The 19,767-nt window shown below is 39.5% G+C and overlaps 1 non-coding gene across 1 annotated transcript; it reads right to left on the reverse strand.

Annotated features, from left to right (window-relative positions):
- Window positions 1–7,765: 7,765 nt before the first annotated feature.
- On the reverse strand, window positions 7,766–7,869 carry LOC112799515 (small nucleolar RNA R71). The gene has a single exon (XR_003201091.1). It is a non-coding gene; the product is annotated as a small nucleolar RNA R71 (small nucleolar RNA).
- Between the last annotated feature and the right edge of the window lie 11,898 nt (window positions 7,870–19,767).

A 19,767-nucleotide genomic window follows, 5' to 3' on the forward strand; every position in this document is an offset into this window, starting at 1 on the left:
GTTTTCAGAATGGACCCTATTAGATATATTCTATTATGGTCTCTCTGAATTTTCGAAAATGTCATTGGACCATTCTGCAGGTGGATCTATTCACCTGAAGAAAACGCCTGAAGAGGCTCAAGAACTCATTGACATGGTTGCAAACAACCAGTTCATGTATACCTCTGAGAGGAATTCCATGAATAATGGGATACCTCAGAAGAAAGGAGTTCTTGAAATTGATGCTCTGAATGCCATATTGGCTCAGAACAAAGTGTTGACTCAACAGGTCAACATGATCTCTCAAAATCTGAATGGATTGCAACATGCATCCAACAGTACTAGAGAGGCAGCTTCTGAAGAAGCTTATGATCCTGAGAACCCTGCCATGGCAGAGGTTAATTACATGGGTGAACCATATGGAAACACCTATAACCCATCATGGAGAAATCATCCAAATTTCTCCCGGAAGGATCAACAAAAGCCTCAACAAGGCTTTAACAATGGTGGACGCAATAGGCTGAGCAATAGCAAGCCATATCCATCATCTTCTCAGCAACAGACAGAGAATTCTGAACAAAACACTTCTAATTTAGCCAATATAGTCTCTGATCTGTCAAAGGCCACTTTCAGTTTCATGAATGAAACAAGATCCTCCATTAGAAATTTGGAGGCACAAGTGGGCCAGCTGAGTAAGAAAGTCATTGAAACTCCTCCCAGTATTCTCCCAAGTAATACAGAAGAGAATCCAAAAGGAGAGTGCAAGGCCATTGATTTAGTCAATATGGCCGAATGCACAAGGGAGGAGGAGGACGAAAATCCTAGTGAGGAAGACCTCCTGGGACGTCCCTCAAGCAAGAGGGAGTTTCCTATTAAGGATCCAAAGGAATCTGAGGCTCATATAGAGACCATAGAGATTCCATTAAATCTCCTTCTGCCATTCATGAGCTCTGAAGACTATTCATCCTCTGAAGAGGATGAAGATGTGACTGGAGAGCAAATTGCTCAATACTTAGGAGCTATCATGAAGCTGAATGCCAAGTTGTTTGGTAATGAGACTTGGGAAAGTGAACCTCCCTTGCTCATTAGTGAACTAGATACTTGGATTCAGAAAACTCTACCTCAAAAGAAACAAGATCCTGGCAAGTTCCTAATACCTTGTACCATAGGCACCATGAGCTTTGAAAAAGCTCTATGTGATCTAGGGTCAGGGATAAATCTTATGCCACTCTCTGTAATGGAGAAGCTAGGGATCATTGAGGTACAACCTGCCTTGTTCTCATTACAATTGGCAGATAAGTCATTGAGACACGCTTATGGAATAGTAGAGGACGTGTTAGTAAAGGTTGAAGGCCTTTACATCCCTACTGATTTCATAATCTTAGATACTAGGAAGGAAGAGGACGATTGCATCATCCTTGGAAGACCTTTCCTAGCCACAGCAGAAGCTGTGATAGACGTCAAAAGAGGTGAATTAGTCCTTCAATTGAATGGGGACTACCTTGTGTTTAAGGCACATGGCCATCCCTCTGTGACAGAAGAGAGTAAGCATGAAGAGCTTCTCTCAGTTCAGAGTCAAGAAGAGCCCACACAGTCAAACTCTAAATTTGGTGTTGTGAGGCCACAACCAAACTCTAAGTTTGGTGTTAAGATCCCATATCCAAACTCTATGTTTGGTGTTGGGACTACACTAACATTGACCTGATCACCTTTTGGCTCCATGAGAGCCACTGTCAAGCTATTGACATTAAAGAAGCGCTTGTTGGGAGGCAACCCAATTTTAATTATCTAATTTTTATTTTATTGTTATTTTGTGTTTTATTAGGTACATGATCATGAGGAGTCACGAAAAAATCAAAAAATTAAAAACAGAGTCAAAAACAGAAGAAAAAAATTTTTTCACCCTGGAGGACGCACAGGCTGGCGTTCAACGCCAGTAAGATGCATCTGGCCGGCATTCAACGCCAGAACAGAGCACCATTCTGGCGCTGAATGCCAGAAACAAGCAACATTCTGGCGCTGAACGCCAGGAATGTGCCTAAAGAAGAAAAGCTGGCGCTGAACGCCAGTAACAAGCATGAAACTGGCGTTCAACGCCAGAAACATGCTTTACATGGGCGTTGAACGCCCAGAACATGCACCAATGGGCATTTAAACGCCAGAATGGTGTACAAAGGCATTTTACATGCCTATTTGGTGCAGGGATGGAATTCCTTGACACCTCAAGATCCTATGGACCCCACAGGATCACCTTAGGATCTGTGGACCCCACAGGATCCCCACCTACCATATTCCCTAATTACACTCTCCTAATCCTAATCACACTCCCCTACTCCCCATGTCACACTTCCCAACACTCCTCACTAATCACCTCAATTCCTCTTCCCAATTGCCCCATTCACCCCTCACATCAACCCACTCTTCCCCATAAACCCCACCTACCTTTACAATTCAACTTCTCTTTCCCACCCAATCCCACCCATATAGCCGAATCCATCTCCCCTCACTCACCTCCATTTTCTTCTTCTTCTTCCTCTCTTCTTTCTTCTCTTGCTCGAGGGCGAGCAATATTTTAAGTTTGGTGTGGTAAAAGCATAGCGTTTTTTGCTTTTCCATTACCATTAATGGCACCTAAGGCCAGAGAAACCTCAAAGGGAAGACAAAAGCTTCCACCTCTGAGTCTTGGGAGATGGAAAGACTCATATAAAGCCGTCATAGCTCAGTGGTAGAACATGTGGCTGCAAATCAAGAGATCCCTGAGATACCTCAGGGGATAAGTTATCCTCCACACAAATATTGGAAGCAACTAAGGGTAGAAACACCAAAATTACTAGGAATCATTCAACAGAAGCAAGGAAGAGACATAGAGGAGCTCAAAAAGTACCATTGGACCTTCAAGAAGGCGCCACCCTCACTCAAGTGGATTCATTCCTTGTTCTTATTTCTTTCTGCTTTTCGGTTTTTAATGTTGTGTTTATCTATGTTTTGTGTCTCTACTTCATGATCATTAGTATGTAACCATGCCTCAAAGCTATGAATAAAATCCATTAATCCTTCACCTCTCTTAAATGAAAAATGTTTTAATTCAAAAGAACAAGAAGTACATGAATTTCGAATTCATCCTTGAATTTAATTTAATTATATTGATGTGGTGACAATACTTTTTGTTTTCTGAATGAATGATTGAACAGTGCATATGTCTTTTGATATTGCTGTTTATGAGTGTTAAAATTGTTGGCTCTTGAAAGAATGATGAACAAAGAGAAATGTTATTGAGGATCTGAAAAATCATGAAATTGATTCTTGAAGCAAGAAAAAGCAGTGAAGAAGAAAGCTTGCGAAAAAAAAATTTTTTGCGAAAAAAATAGAAAGAAAAAGAAAAAGCAAGCAGAAAAAGCCAATAGCCCTTAAAACCAAAAGGCAAGGGTAAAAAGGATCCAAGGCTTTGAGCATCAATGGATAGGAGGGCCCAAGGAAATAAAATCCAGGCTTAAGCGGCTAAATCAAGCTGTCCCTAACCATGTGCTTGTGTCATGAAGGTCCAAGTGAAAAGCTTGAGACTGAGTGGTTAAAGTCGTGATCCAAAGCAAAAGAGTGTGCTTAAGAGCTCTGGACACCACTAACTGGGGACTCTAGCAAAGCTAAGTCACAATCTGAAAAGGTTCACCCAGTTATGTGTCTGTGGCATTTATGTATCCGGTGGTAATACTGGAAAACAAAGTGCTTAGGGCCACGGCCAAGACTCATAAGTAGCTGTGTTCAAGAATCAACATGCTTAACTAGGAAAGTCAATAACACTATCCAAAATTCTAAGTTCCCAGAGACGCCAATCACTCTAAACTACAAAGGAAAAAGTGAGATGCCAAAACTGTTCAGAAGCAAAAAGCTACAAGTCCCGCTCATCTAATTAAATTAATATTCATTGATATTCTGGAATTTATAGTATATTCTCTTCTTTTTATCCTAATTGATTTTCAGTTGCTTGGGGACAAGCAACAATTTAAGTTTGGTGTTGTGATGAGCGGATAATTTATACGCTTTTTGGCATTGTTTTTAGGTTGTTTTTAGTAAGTTTAAGCTACTTTTAGGGATGTTTTCATTAGTTTTTATGTTAAATTCACATTTCTGGACTTTACTATGAGTTTGTGTGTTTTTCTGTGATTTCAGGTAAATTCTGGCTGAAATTGAGGGACTTGAGCAAAACTCTGAAAAAGGCTGACAAAAGGACTGCTGATGCTGTTGGAATCTGACCTCCCTGCACTCGAAATAGATTTTCTGGAGCTACAGAACTCCAATTGGCGCGCTCTCAACGGCGTTGGAAAGTAGACATCCAGAGCTTTCCAGAAATATATAATAGTCCATACTTTATTCGGAAATTAACGACGTAACTTGGCGTTGAACGCCAAGTACATGCTGCTGTCTGGAGTTAAACGCCAGAAAAACGTCATGATCCGGAGTTGAACGCCCAAAACACGTCATAACTCAGAGTTCAACTCCAAGAGAAGCCTCAGCTCGTGAATTGATCAAAGCTCAGCCCAAACATACACCAAGTGGGCCCCAGAAGTGGATTTATGCATCAATTACCTACTCGTGTAAACCCTAGGAGCTAGTTTATTATAAATAGAACATTTAACTATTGTATTAGATGTCTTTTGACCACGTTCATCTTTGGTCTCAGTTTTGTATTATTCTTCATCTTAGGAGGCCATTGATCACGTTTTAGGGGGCTGGCCATTCGGCCATGCCTGAACCTCTTACTTATGTATTTTCAACAGTGGAGTTTCTGCACACCATAGATTAAGGGTGTGGAGCTCTACTGTACCTCAAGTTTCAATACAATTATTATTACTTTCTATTCAATTCTCTTCTATTCTTATTCCAAGATATACGTTACACTTAACTTTGATGAATGTGATGATCCGTGACACTCATCATCATTCTCACCTATGAACGCGCGTGACTGACAACCACTCCCGTTCTACCTTAGGCCGGGCGCATATCTCTTAGATTCCCCAACAGAATCTTCGTGGCATAAGCTAGATAGATGGCGGCATTCATGAGGATCCTGAAGGTCTAAACCTTGTCTGTGGTATTCCGAGTAGGATTCTGGGATTGAATGACTGTGACGAGCTTCAAACTCCTGAAGGCTGGGCGTGATGACAAGCGCAAAAGAATCAAGGGATTCTATTCCAACCTGATTGAGAACCGACAGATGATTAGCCGTGCTGTGACAGAGCATAGGAACGTTTTCACTGAGAGGATGGGATGTAGCCACTGACAACGGTGATGCCCTACATACAGCTTTCCATGGAAAGGAGTAGGAAGGATTGGATGACTGCAATAGGAAAGTAGAGATTCAAGAGGAGCACAGCATCTCCATACACTTATCTGAAATTCCCACTATTAATTTACATAAGTATTTCTAACCCTTTTATTTTCTATTTATTTATTAATTTTCGAAACCCAAAACTATTTAATCTGCCTAACTGAGATTTACAAGATGACCATAGCTTGCTTCATACCAACAATCTCTGTGGGATCGACCCTTACTCACGTAAGGTATTACTTGGATGACCCAGTACACTTGCTGGTTAAGTTGAACGGAGTTGTGAACTATGGTATTGGCATCATGTTTTTGGCGCCATTACCAGGGAATGAAAAGCAATGAATTTTGCAAAATGGAATAACAATTGAATCACAATTTCGTCCACCAAGTTTTTGGCGCCGTTGCCGGGGATTGTTCGAGTATGGACAACTGACGGTTCTTCTTGTTGCTCAGATTAGGTAATTTTCTTTTCAAAAATTTTTTTTTTCAAAAATCTTTTTCAAAATTTTTCTTTTCTTTTTCGTTTCTTTCAAAAAAATGTTTTTCGAAAAAAATCAATAAAAATACAAAAAAATTAGAAAATCATAAAAATCAAAAATATTTTGTGTTTCTTGTTTGAGTCTTGTGTTAATTTTTAAGTTTGGTATCAATTGCATGCTTTTAAAAATTTTTCTTGCATTTTTCGAAAATCCCATGCATTCATAGTGTTCTTCATGATCTTCAAGTTGTTCTTGATAAGTCCTCTTGTTTGATCTTGATGTTTTCTTGTTTTGTGTTGTTTGTTGTTTTTCATATGCAATTTTTGTTTGTTAGAGTCCATGCATTAAAGATTTCTAAGTTTGGTGTCTTGCATGTTTTCTTTGCATCAAAAATTTTTCAAAATTATGTTCTTGATGTTCATCATGATCTTCAAAGTGTTCTTGGTGTTCATCTTGACATTCATAGCATTCTTGCATGCATTCATTGTTTTGATCTAAAAATTTCATGCATTGAGTATTTTTGTTGTTTTTCTCTCTCATAATTAAAAATTCAAAAATAAAAAAATATCTTTTCCTTATTTCCCTCCAAATTTTCGAAATTTTGGGTTGACTGGGTCAAAAATTTTTAAAATTAGTTGTTTCTTACAAGTCAAATCAAAAATTTCAATTTTAAAAATCTTATCTTTTCAAAATCTTTTTCAAAAATTATATCTTTTTCAATTTTTTTTCTATTTTTTTCGAAAATTTCAAAAATCTTTTTCAAAATCTTTTTCTTATCTGTATATCATATTTTCGAAAATTAGCTAACAATTAATGTGATTGGTTCAAAAATTTGAAGTTTGTTACTTTCTTGTTAAGAAAGGTTCAATCTTTAAGTTCTAGAATCTTATCTTGTAATTTCTTGTTAGTAAAGTCAATTTTAAAATTAAATCTTTTTATCTTTTATCTTATCTTTCTCAAAAATTTTATCTTTTTCAAAATTTGATTTCAAAATATCTTATCTAACTTCTTATCTTCTTATCTTTTTCAAATTTAATTTCAATATCTTTTTCAATCAACTAACTAACTTTTTGTTTGTTTCTTATCTTTTTCAAAACCACCTAACTACTTTTCCCTCTCTAATTTTCGAAAATATCTCATCTCTTTTTCAAAAATTCTTTTTGTTTTAAATTTTAATTTTAATTATATTTTGTCTTTGATTTTTGAAAATTACTAACCCCTTTTTCAAAAATTATTTTCGAAATTTCTCCCTCTCTTTTCTTCTTCTATTTAATTAATTAATTACTAACACTTCTCTTCACCTCTCTTCATCTAAGAATCCGAACTTCTTATATCCCTTGTATTTGGATTCTTCTACCCCCTTCTCTGTCTACTAACAGAAAGGAATCTCTATACTGTGACATAGAGGATTCCTCTTTCTTTTCTTGTTTCCTTCTCTTTCATATGAGCAGGAACAGGGAAAAAGGCACTCTTGTTGAAATTGATCCAGAACCTGAAAGGACTCTGAAGAGAAAATTAAGAGAAGCTAAATTACAACAATCCAGAAATAACCTTTCAGAAATTTTTCGAACAAGAGAAGGAGATGGCAGCCGAAAATAATAATAATAATGCAAGGAGAATGCTTGGTGACTTCACAAAGCCAACGTCCAAGTTTGATGGAAGAAGCATCTCCATTCCTGCCATTGGAGCCAATAACTTTGAGCTGAAACCTCAGCTAGTTGCCTTAATGCAACAAAACTGCACGTTTTATGGACTTCCATTTGAAGATCCCTATCAGTTTTTAACTGAGTTCTTGCAGATCTGTGAGACTGTAAAGACGAATGGAGTTGATCCTGAAATCTGCAGACTCATGCTTTTCCCTTTTGCTGTAAGAGACAGAGCTAGAATATGGTTGGATTCACAACCTAAGGATAGCCTGGACTCCTGGGATAAGTTGGTCACTGCCTTCTTAGATAAATTCTTTCCTCCTCAAAAGCTGAGCAAGCTGAGAGTGGATGTTCAAACCTTCAAACAAAAGGATGGTGAATCCCTCTATGAAGCTTGGGAAAGATACAAGCAGTTGACCAAAAGATGTCCATCTGACATGTTTTCAGAATGGACCCTATTAGATATATTCTATTATGGTCTCTCTGAATTTTCGAAAATGTCATTGGACCATTCTGCAGGTGGATCTATTCACCTGAAGAAAACGCCTGAAGAGGCTCAAGAACACATTGACATGGTTGCAAACAACCAGTTCATGTATACCTCTGAGAGGAATTCCGTGAATAATGGGATACCTCAAAAGAAAGGAGTTCTTGAAATTGATGCTCTGAATGCCATATTGGCTCAGAACAAAGTGTTGACTCAACAGGTCAACATGATCTCTCAAAATCTGAATGGATTGCAACATGCATCCAACAGTACTAGAGAGGCAGCTTCTGAAGAAGCATATGATCCTGAGAACCCTGCCATGGCAGAGGTTAATTACATGGGTGAACCATATGGGAACACCTATAACCCATCATGGAGAAATCATCCAAATTTCTCCTGGAAGGATCAACAAAAGCCTCAACAAGGCTTTAATAATGGTGGACGCAATAGGCTGGGCAATAGCAAGCCATATCCATCATCTTCTCAGCAACAGACAGAGAATTCTGAATAAAACACTTCTAATTTAGCCAATATAGTTTCTGATCTGTCAAAAGCCACTTTCAGTTTCATGAATGAAACAAGATCCTCCATTAGAAATTTGGAGGCACAAGTGGGCCAGCTGAGTAAGAAAGTCATTGAAACTCCTCCCAGTATTCTCCCAAGTAATACAGAAGAGAATCCAAAAGGAGAGTGCAAGGCCATTGATTTAGTCAATGTGGCCGAATGCACAAGGGAGGAGGAGGACGAAAATCCTAGTGAGGAAGACCTCCTGGGACGTCCCTCAAGCAAGAAGGAGTTTCCTATTAAGGATCCAAGGGAATCTAAGGCTCATATAGAGACCATAGAGATTCCATTAAATCTCCTTTTGCCATTCATGAGCTCTGAAGACTATTCATCCTCTGAAGAGGATGAAGATGTGACTGGAGAGCAAGTTGCTCAATACTTAGGAGCTATCATGAAGCTGAATGCCAAGTTGTTTGGTAATGAGACTTGGGAAAGTGAACCTCCCTTGCTCATTAATGAACTGGATACATGGATTCAGAAAACTTTACCTCAAAAGAAACAAGATCCTGGCAAGTTCCTAATACCTTGTACCATAGGCACCATGAGCTTTGAAAGAGCTCTGTGTGATCTGGGTCAGGGATAAATCTTATGCCACTCTCTGTAATGGAGAAGCTAGGGATCATTGAGGTACAATCTGCTTTGTTCTCATTACAATTGGCAGATAAGTCATTGAGACAAGCTTATGGAATAGTAGAAGACGTGTTAGTAAAGGTTGAAGGCCTTTACATCGCTGCTGATTTCATAATCTTAGACACTAGGAAGGAAGAGGATGATTGCATCATCCTTGGAAGACCTTTCCTAGCCACAGCAGGAGCTGTGATAGACGTCAATAGAGGTGAGTTAGTCCTTCAATTGAATGGGGACTACCTTATGTTTAAGGCACATGGCCATCCCTCTGTGACAGAAGAGAGTAAGCATGAAGAGCTTCTCTCAGTTCAGAGTCAAGAAGAGCCCACACAGTCAAACTCTAAATTTGGTGTTGTGAGGCCACAACCAAACTCTAAGTTTGGTGTTAAGATCCCATATCCAAACTCTAAGTTTGGTGTTGGGACTACACTAACATTGACCTGATCACCTTGTGGTTCCATGAGAGCCACTGTCAAGCTATTGACATTAAAGAAGCGCTTGTTGGGAGGCAACCCAATTTTAATTATCTAATTCTTATTTTATTGTTATTTTATGTTTTATTAGGTACATGATCATGAGAAGTCACGAAAAAATAAAAAAAATTAAAAACAGAGTCAAAAACAGAAGAAAAAAATTTTTTCACCCTGGAGGACGCACAGGCTGGCGTTCAACGCCAGTAAGATGCATCTGGCCGGTGTTCAACGCCAGAACAGAGCACCATTCTGGCGCTGAACGCCAGAAACAAGCAACATCCTGGCGCTGAACGCCAGGAATGTGCCTAGAGGAGAAAAGCTGGCGCTGAACGCTAGTAACAAGCATGAAACTGGCGTTCAACGCCAGAAACATGCTTTACATGGGCGTTGAACGCCCAGAATGTGCACCAATGGGCGTTTAAACGCCAGAATGATGCATGAAGGCATTTTACATGCCTATTTGGTGCAAAGATGGAATTCCTTGACACCGCAGGATCTGTGGACCCCACAGGATCACCTCAGGATCTGTGGACCCCACAGGATCCCCACCTACCATATTCCCTAATCACACTCTCCTAATCCTAATCACACTCTCCTACTCCCTATGTCACACTTCCCAACACCCATCACCAATCACCTCAATTCCTCTTCCCAATTACCCCATTCACCATTCACATCAACCCACTCTTCCCCATAAACCCCACCTACCTTCATAAAATTCAAATTCAATTTCCCACCCATTCCCACCCAAAATGGCCGAACATACACCCTCCCCTCTCCCTATAAATACCCTTCCATTCTACTTCATTTTCACACAACACAACCCATCTTCTCCCACTTAGCCGAACCTACCTCTCTCCCTCTCTACCATATTCTCTTCTTCCTCTTCTTCTCTTCTTTTCTTTCTTGCTAGAGGGCGAGCAATATTTTAAGTTTGGTGTGGTAAAAGCATAAGCTTTTTGTTTTTCCATTACCATCAATGGCACCTAAGGCCGGAGTATCCTCTAGAAAAGGAAAAGGGAAGACAAAAGCTTCCACCTCCGAGTCATGGGAGATGGAAAGATTCATCTCCAAGAGCCATCAAGACCACTTCTATGATGTTGTGGCAAAGAAGAAGGTGATCCCCGAGGTCCCTTTCAAGCTCAAAAAGAATGAGTATCCGGAGATCCGACATGAGATCCAAAGAAGAGGTTGGGAAGTCCTAACCAACCCCATGCAACAAGTCGGAATTTTAATGGTTCAAGAATTCTATGCCAATGCATGGATCACTAGGAACCATGATCAAAGTATGAACCCGAGTCCAAAAAATTATCTCACAATGGTTCGGGGAAAATACTTAGATTTTAGTCCGGAAAATGTGAGGTTGGCGTTTCACTTGCCCATGATGCAAGGAGATGAACGCCCCTACACTAGAAGGGTCAACTTTAATCAAAGGTTGGACCAAGTCCTAATGGACATATGTGTGGAAGGAGCCCAATGGAGAATAGACTCCAAAGGCAAGCCAGTTCAACTAAGAAGACTGGATCTCAAGCCTGTGGCTAGAGGATGGTTGGAGTTCATACAACGCTCCATCATTCCTACTAGCAACCGATCTGAAGTTACTGTGGATCGGGCCATCATGATTCACAGCATCATGATTGGAGAGGAAGTAGAAGTTCATGAGGTCATCTCCAATGAACTCTACAAAATAGCCGACAAGTCCTCCACCATGGCACGGCTAGCTTTTCCTCACCTTATTTACCATCTGTGTTACTCAGCTGGAGTTATCATAGAAGGAGATATCCCCATTGAAGAGGATAAGCCCATCACCAAGAAGAGGATGGAGCAAGCAAGAGAAACCATGCACGGTTCTCAAGAGATGCATGAGGAAGCTCATCATCAAGAAATCCCTGAGATGCCTCAAGGGATGCACTTTTCTCCCAACAACTATTGGGAGCAACTCAACACCTCCTTAGAAGATTTGAGCCACAATGTGGAACAATTAAGGGTGGAACATCATGAGCACTCCATCATTCTCCAAGAAATAAGAGAAGATCAAAAAGCAATGAGGGAGGAGCAACAAAGGCAAGGAAGGGACATAGAAGAGCTTAAGAACATTGTTGGACCTTCAAGAAGAAGACGCCACTAAAGGTGGATTCATTCCTTGTTCTTTTTTTTTCTGTTTTCGGTTTTTAATGTTGTGTTTATTTATGTTTTGTGTCTTCATTTCATGATCATTAGTATGTAGTACCTATGTCTTAAAGCTATGAATAAATTCCATTAATCCTTCACCTCTCTTAAAAGAAAAATGTTTTAATTCAAAAGAACAAGAAGTACATGAATTTCGAATTTATCCTTGAATTTAATTCAATTATATTGATGTGGTGACAATACTTTTTGTTTTCTGAATGAATGATTGAACAATGCATATGTCTTTTGATATTGTTATTTATGAGTGTTAAAATTGTTGGCTCTTGAAAGAATGATGAACAAAGAGAAATGTTATTGATTATCTGAAAAAAATCATGAAATTGATTCTTGAAGCAAGAAAAAGCAGTGAAAAAGCTTGAAAAAAATGGCGAAAAAAAATAGAAAGAAAAAGAAAAAGCAAAGAAGAAAGAGCCAATAGCCCTTAAAACCAAAAGGCAAGGGTAAAAAGGATCCAAGGCTTTGAGCATTAATGGATAGGAGGGCCCAAGGAAATTAAAACCAGGCCTAAGCGGCTAAATCAAGCTGTCCCTAACCATGTGCTTGTGTCATGAAGGTCCAAGTGAAAAGCTTGAGACTGAGTGGTTAAAGTCGTGATCCAAAGCAAAAGAGTGTGCTTAAGAGCTCTGGACACCACTAACTGGGGACTCTAGCAAAGCTAAGTCACAATCTGAAAAGGTTCACCCAGTTATGTGTCTGTGGCATTTATGTATCCGGTGGTAATACTGGAAAACAAAGTGCTTAGGGCCACGGCCAAGACTCATAAGTAGCTGTGTTCAAGAATCAACATGCTTAACTAGGAAAGTCAATAACACTATCCAAAATTCTAAGTTCCCAGAGACGCCAATCACTCTAAACTACAAAGGAAAAAGTGAGATGCCAAAACTGTTCAGAAGCAAAAAGCTACAGGTCCCGCTCATCTAATTAAATTAATATTCATTGATATTCTGGAATTTATAGTATATTCTCTTATTTTTATCCTAATTGATTTTCAGTTGCTTGGGGACAAGCAACAATTTAAGTTTGGTGTTGTGATGAGCGGATAATTTATACGCTTTTTGGCATTGTTTTTAGGTTGTTTTTAGTAAGTTTAAGCTACTTTTAGGGATGTTTTCATTAGTTTTTATGTTAAATTCACATTTCTGGACTTTACTATGAGTTTGTGTGTTTTTCTGTGATTTCAGGTAAATTCTGGCTGAAATTGAGGGACTTGAGCAAAACTCTGAAAAAGGCTGACAAAAGGACTGCTGATGCTGTTGGAATCTGACCTCCCTGCACTCGAAACGGATTTTCTGGAGCTACAGAACTCCAATTGGCGCGCTCTCAACGGCGTTGGAAAGTAGACATCCAGCGCTTTCCATCAATATATAATAGTCCATATTTTATTCGGAAATTGATGACGTAACTTGGCGTTGAACCCCAAGTTCATGCTGCTGCTGGAGTTAAACGACAGAAAAACGTCATGATCCGGAGTTGAACGCCCAAAACACGTTATAACTTGGAGTTCAACTCCAAGAGAAGCCTCAGCTCCGATTGTTATTCCATTTTGCAAAATTGATTGCTTTTCATTCCCTGGTAATGGCGCCAAAAACATGATGCCAATACCATAGTTCACAACTCCGTTCAACTTAACCAGCAAGTGTACTGGGTCATCCAAGTAATACCTTACGTGAGTAAGGGTCGATCCCACAGAGATTGTTGGTATGAAGCAAGCTATGGTCACCTTGTAAATCTCAGTTAGGCAGATTAAATAGTTTTGGGTTTCGAAAATTAATAAATAAATAGAAAATAAAAGGGATAGAAATACTTATGTAAATTAATAGTGGGAATTTCAGATAAGTGTATGGAGATGCTGTGCTCCTCTTGAATCTCTACTTTCCTATTGCAGTCATCCAATCCTTCCTACTCCTTTCCATGGCAAGCTGTATGTAGGGCATCACCGTTGTCAATGGCTACATCCCATCCTCTCAGTGAAAACGTTCCTATGCTCTGTCACAGCACGGCTAATCATCTGTCGGTTCTCAATCAGGTTGGAATAGAATCCCTTGATTCTTTTGCGCTTGTCATCACGCCCAGCCTTCAGGAGTTTGAAGCTCGTCACAGTCATTCAATCCCAGAATCCTACTCGGAATACCACAGACAAGGTTTAGACTTTCCGGATCCTCATGAATGCCGCCATCTATCTAGCTTATACCACGAAGATTCTGTTGGGGAATCTAAGAGATATGCGCCCGGCCTAAGGTAGAACGGGAGTGGTTGTCAGTCACGCGCGTTCATAGGTGAGAATGATGATGAGTGTCACGGATCATCACATTCATCAAAGTTAAGTGTAACGTGTATCTTGGAATAAGAAAAAAAGAGAATTGAATAGAAAGTAATAATAATTGTATTGAAACTTGAGGTACAGCAGAGCTCCACACCCTTAATCTATGGTGTGCAGAAACTCCACTGTTGAAAATACATAAGTAAAAGGTTCAGGCATGGCCGAATGGCCAGCCCTCTCCATGATCAAGTGACCGAATAGCCAAGAGATTAAACTGTCAAAAGGTGTCTAATACAATAGATAAATGTTCTATTTATAATAAACTAGCTCCTAGGGTTTACATGAGTAAGTAATTGATGCATAAATCCACTTCCGGGGCCCACTTGGTGTATGTTTGGGCTGAGCTTGATCTATCCACGAGTTGAGGCTTCTCTTGGAGTTGAACTCCAAGTTATGACGTGTTTTGGGCGTTCAACTCCGGATCATGACGTTTTTCTGGCGTTTAACTCCAGATAGCAGCATGTACTTGGCGTTCAACGCCAAGTTACGTCGTCAATTTCCGAATAAAGTATGGACTATTATATATTGCTGGAAAGCTCTGGATGTCTACTTTCCAACGCTTTTGAGAGCGCGCCATTTGGAGTTCTGTAGCTCCAGAAAATCCATTTCGAGGGCAGGGAGGTCAGATTCCAACAGCATCAGCAGTCCTTTTGTCAGCCTTTTTCAGAGTTTTGCTCAAGTCCCTCAATTTCAGCCAGAATTTACCTGAAATCACAGAAAAACACACAAACTCATAGTAAAGTCCAGAAATGTGAATTTAACATAAAAACTAATGAAAACATCCCTAAAAGTAGCTTAAACTTACTAAAAACAACCTAAAAACAATGCCAAAAAGCGTATAAATTATCCGCTCATCACAACACCAAACTTAAATTGTTGCTTGTCCCCAAGCAACTGAAAATCAATTAGGATAAAAAGAAGAGAATATACTATAAATTCCAGAATATCAATGAATATTAATTATAATTAGATGAGCGGGACTTGTAACTTTTTGCTTCTGAACAGTTTTGGCATCTCACTTTTTCCTTTGAAGTTCTGAATGATTGGCTTCTTTAGGAACTTAGAATTTTGGATAGTGTTATTGAATTTCCTAGTTAAGCATGTTGATTCTTGAACACAGCTACTTATGAGTCTTGGCCGTGGCCCTAAGCACTTTGTTTTCCAGTATTACCACCGGATACATAAATGCCACAGACACATAACTGGGTGAACCTTTTCAGATTGTGACTTAGCTTTGCTAGAGTCCCCAGTTAGTGGTGTCCAGAGCTCTTAAGCACACTCTTTTGCTTTGGATCACGACTTTAACCACTCAGTCTCAAGCTTTTCACTTGGACCTTCATGACACAAGCACATGGTTAGGGACAGCTTGATTTAGCCGCTTAGGCCTGGATTTTATTTCCTTGGGCCCTCCTATCCATTGATGCTCAAAGCCTTGGATCCTTTTTACCCTTGCCTTTTGGTTTTAAGGGCTATTGGCTTTTTCTGCTTGCTTTTTCTTTTTATTTCTATTTTTTTTTGCAAAATTGTTTTTTTCGCAAGCTTTCTTTTTCACTGCTTTTTCTTGCTTCAAGAATCAATTTCATGATTTTTCAGATCCTCAATAACATTTCTCTTTGTTCATCATTCTTTCAAGAGCCAACAATTTTAACACTCATAAACAACAATATCAAAAGACATATGCACTGTTCAATTATTCATTCAGAAAACAAAAAGTATTGTCACCACATCAATATAATTAAATTAAATTCAAGGATGAATTCGAAATTCATGTACTTCTTGTTCTTTTGAAGTAAAACATTTTTCATTTAAGAGAGGTGAAGGATTAATGGATTTTATTCATAGCTTTGAGGCATGGTTACATACTAATGATCATGAAGTAGAGACACAAAACATAGATAAACACAACATTAAAAACCGAAAAGCAGAAAGAAATAAGAACAAGGAATGAATCCACCTGAGTGAGGGTGGCGCCTTCTTGAAGGTCCAATGGTGCTTTATATGAGTCTTTCCATCTCCCAAGACTCAGAGGTGGAAGCTTTTGTCTTCCCTTTGAGGTTTCTCTGGCCTTAGGTGCCATTAATGGTAATGGAAAAGCAAAAAAAGCTATGCTTTTACCACACCAAACTTAAAATATTGCTCGCCCTCGAGCAAGAGAAGAAAGAAGAGAGGAAGAAGAAGAAGAAAATGGAGGTGAGTGAGGGGATATGGATTCGGCTATATGGGTGGGATTGGGTGGGAAAGAGAAGTTGAATTGTAAAAGTAGGTGGGGTTTATGGGGAAGAGTGGGTTGATGTGAGTGGTGAATGGGGCAATTGGGAAGAGGAATTGAGGTGATTGGTGAGGAGTGTTGGGAAGTATGACATGGGGAGTAGGGGAGTGTGATTAGGATTAGGAGAGTGTAATTAGGGAATATGGTAGGTGGGGATCCTGTGGGGTCCACAGATCCTAAGGTGATCCTGTGGGGTCCATAGGATCCTGAGGTGTCAAGGAATTCCATCCCTGCACCAAATAGGCATGTAAAATGCCTTTGTACACCATTCTGGCGTTTAAACGCCCATTGATGCATGTTCTGGGCGTTCAACGCCCATGTAAAGCATGTTTCTGGCGTTGAACGCCAGTTTCATGCTTGTTACTGGCGTTCAGCGCCAGCTTTTCTTCTTTAGGCACATTCCTGGCGTTCAGCGCCAGAATGTTGCTTGTTTCTGGCGTTCAGCGCCAGAATGGTGCTCTGTTCTGGCGTTGAACGCCGGCCAGATGCATCTTACTGGCGTTGAACGCCAGCCTGTGCGTCCTCCAGGGTGAAAAAAATTTTTTCTTCTGTTTTTGACTCTGTTTTTAATTTTTTTGATTTTTTCGTGACTCCTCATGATCATGTACCTAATAAAACACAAAATAACAATAAAATAAAAATTAGATAATTAAAATTGGGTTGCCTCCCAACAAGCGCTTCTTTAATGTCAATAGCTTGACAGTGGCTCTCATGGAGCCAAAAGGTGATCAGGTCAATGTTAGTGTAGTCCCAACACCAAACTTAGAGTTTGGATATGGGATCTTAACACCAAACTTAGAGTTTGGTTGTGGCCTCACAACACCAAATTTAGAGTTTGACTGTGTGGGCTCTTCTTGACTCTGAACTGAGAGAAGCTCTTCATGCTTACTCTCTTCTGTCACAGAGGGATGGCCATGTGCCTTAAACACAAGGTAGTCCCCATTCAATTGAAGGACTAATTCACCTCTTTTGACGTCTATCACAGCTTCTGCTGTGGCTAGGAAAGGTCTTCCAAGGATGATGCAATCGTCCTCTTCCTTCCTAGTATCTAAGATTATGAAATCAGTAGGGATGTAAAGGCCTTCAACCTTTACTAACACGTCCTCTACTATTCCATAAGCTTGTCTCAATGACTTATCTGCCAATTGTAATGAGAACAAGGCAGGTTGTACCTCAATGATCCCTAGCTTCTCCATTACAGAGAGTGGCATAAGATTTATCCCTGACCCTAGATCACATAGAGCTTTTTCAAAGCTCATGGTGCCTATGGTACAAGGTATTAGGAACTTGCCAGGATCTTGTTTCTTTTGAGGTAGAGTTTTCTGAATCCAAGTATCTAGTTCACTAATGAGCAAGGGAGGTTCACTTTCCCAAGTCTCATTACCAAACAACTTGGCATTCAGCTTCATGATAGCTCCTAAGTATTGAGCAATTTGCTCTCCAGTCACATCTTCATCCTCTTCAGAGGATGAATAGTCTTCAGAGCTCATGAATGGCAGAAGGAGATTTAATGGAATCTCTATGGTCTCTATATGAGCCTCAGATTCCTTTGGATCCTTAATAGGAAACTCCCTCTTGCTTGAGGGACGTCCCAGGAGGTCTTCCTCACTAGGATTTTCGTCCTCCTCCTCCCTTGTGCATTCGGCCATATTGACTAAATCAATGGCCTTGCACTCTCCTTTTGGATTCTCTTCTGTATTACTTGGGAGAATTCTGGGAGGAGTTTCAATGACTTTCTTACTCAGCTGGCCCACTTGTGCCTCCAAATTTCTAATGGAGGATCTTGTTTCATTCATGAAACTGAAAGTGGCCTTTGACAGATCAGAGACTATATTGGCTAAATTAGAAGTGTTTTGTTCAGAATTCTCTGTCTGTTGCTGAGAAGATGTCAGCCTATTGCGTCCACCATTGTTAAAGCCTTGTTGAGGCTTTTGTTGATCCTTCCAGGAGAAATTTGGATGATTTCTCCATGATGGGTTATAGGTGTTTCCATATGGTTCACCCATGTAATTAACCTCTGCCATGGCAGGGTTCTCAGGATCATAAGCTTCTTCAGAAGCTGCCTCTCTAGTACTGTTGGATGCATGTTGTAATCCATTCAGATTTTGAGAGATCATGTTGACCTGTTGAGTCAACACTTTGTTCTGAGCCAATATGGCATTCAGAGCATCAATTTCAAGAACTCCTTTCTTCTGAGGTATCCCATTATTCATGGAATTCCTCTCAGAGGTATACATGAACTGGTTGTTTGCAACCATGTCAATGAGTTCTTGAGCCTCTTCAGGCGTTTTCTTCAGGTGAATAGATCCACCTGCAGAATGGTCCAATGACATTTTCGAAAATTCAGAGAGACCATAATAGAATATATCTAATAGGGTCCATTCTGAAAACATGTCAGATGGACATCTTTTGGTCAACTGCTTGTATCTTTCCCAAGCTTCATAGAGAGATTCACCATCTTTTTGTTTGAAGGTTTGAACATCCACTCTCAGCTTGCTCAGCTTTTGAGGAGGAAAGAATTTATCCAAGAAGGTAGTGACCAGCTTATCCCAGGAGTCCAGGCTATCCTTAGGTTGTGAATCCAACCATATTCTAGCTCTGTCTCTTACAGCAAAAGGGAAAAGCATGAGTCTGTAGACTTCAGGATCAACTCCATTCGTCTTTACAGTCTCACAGATCTGCAAGAACTCAGTTAAAAACTGGTAAGGATCTTCAGATGGAAGTCCATAAAACTTGCAGTTTTGTTGCATTAATGCAACTAGCTGAGGTTTCAGCTCAAAGTTATTGGCTCCAATGGCAGGAATGGAGATGCTTCTTCCATCAAACTTGGATGTTGGCTTTGTGAAGTCACCAAGCATTCTCCTTGCATTATTATTTTTTTCGGCTGCCATCTCCTTCTCTTGTTCGAAAATTTCTAAAAGGTTACCTTTAGAATAATTTAATTTAGCTTCTCTTAATTTCCTCTTCAGAGTCCTTTCAGGTTCTGGATCAATTTCAACAAGAGTGCCTTTTTCCCTGTTCCTGCTCATATGAAAGAGAAGAAAACAAGAAAAGAAAGAGGAATCCTCTATGTCACAGTATACAGATTCCTTTATGTTAGTAGAAGGAGAAAGGGGTAGAAGAATCCAAATACAAGGGATATAAGAAGTTCGGATTCTTAGATGAAGAGAGGTGAAGAGAAGTGTTAGTAATTAATTAATTAAATAGAAGAAGAAAAGAGAGGGAGAAATTTCGAAAATAATTTTTGAAAAAGGGGTTAGTAATTTTCGAAAATTAAAGATAAGATGAGATTAAAATTAAAATTAAAAAAGAATTTTTGAAAAAGAGATGGAGAATTTTCGAAAATTAGAGAGGGATAGGTAGTTAGTTGGTTTTGAAAAAGATAAGAAACAAACAAAAAGTTAGTT

This window comes from Arachis hypogaea, chromosome 4 (genome assembly GCF_003086295.3).
Source record: "Arachis hypogaea cultivar Tifrunner chromosome 4, arahy.Tifrunner.gnm2.J5K5, whole genome shotgun sequence".
In the NCBI taxonomy this organism is placed as follows: Eukaryota; Viridiplantae; Streptophyta; class Magnoliopsida; order Fabales; family Fabaceae; genus Arachis; species Arachis hypogaea.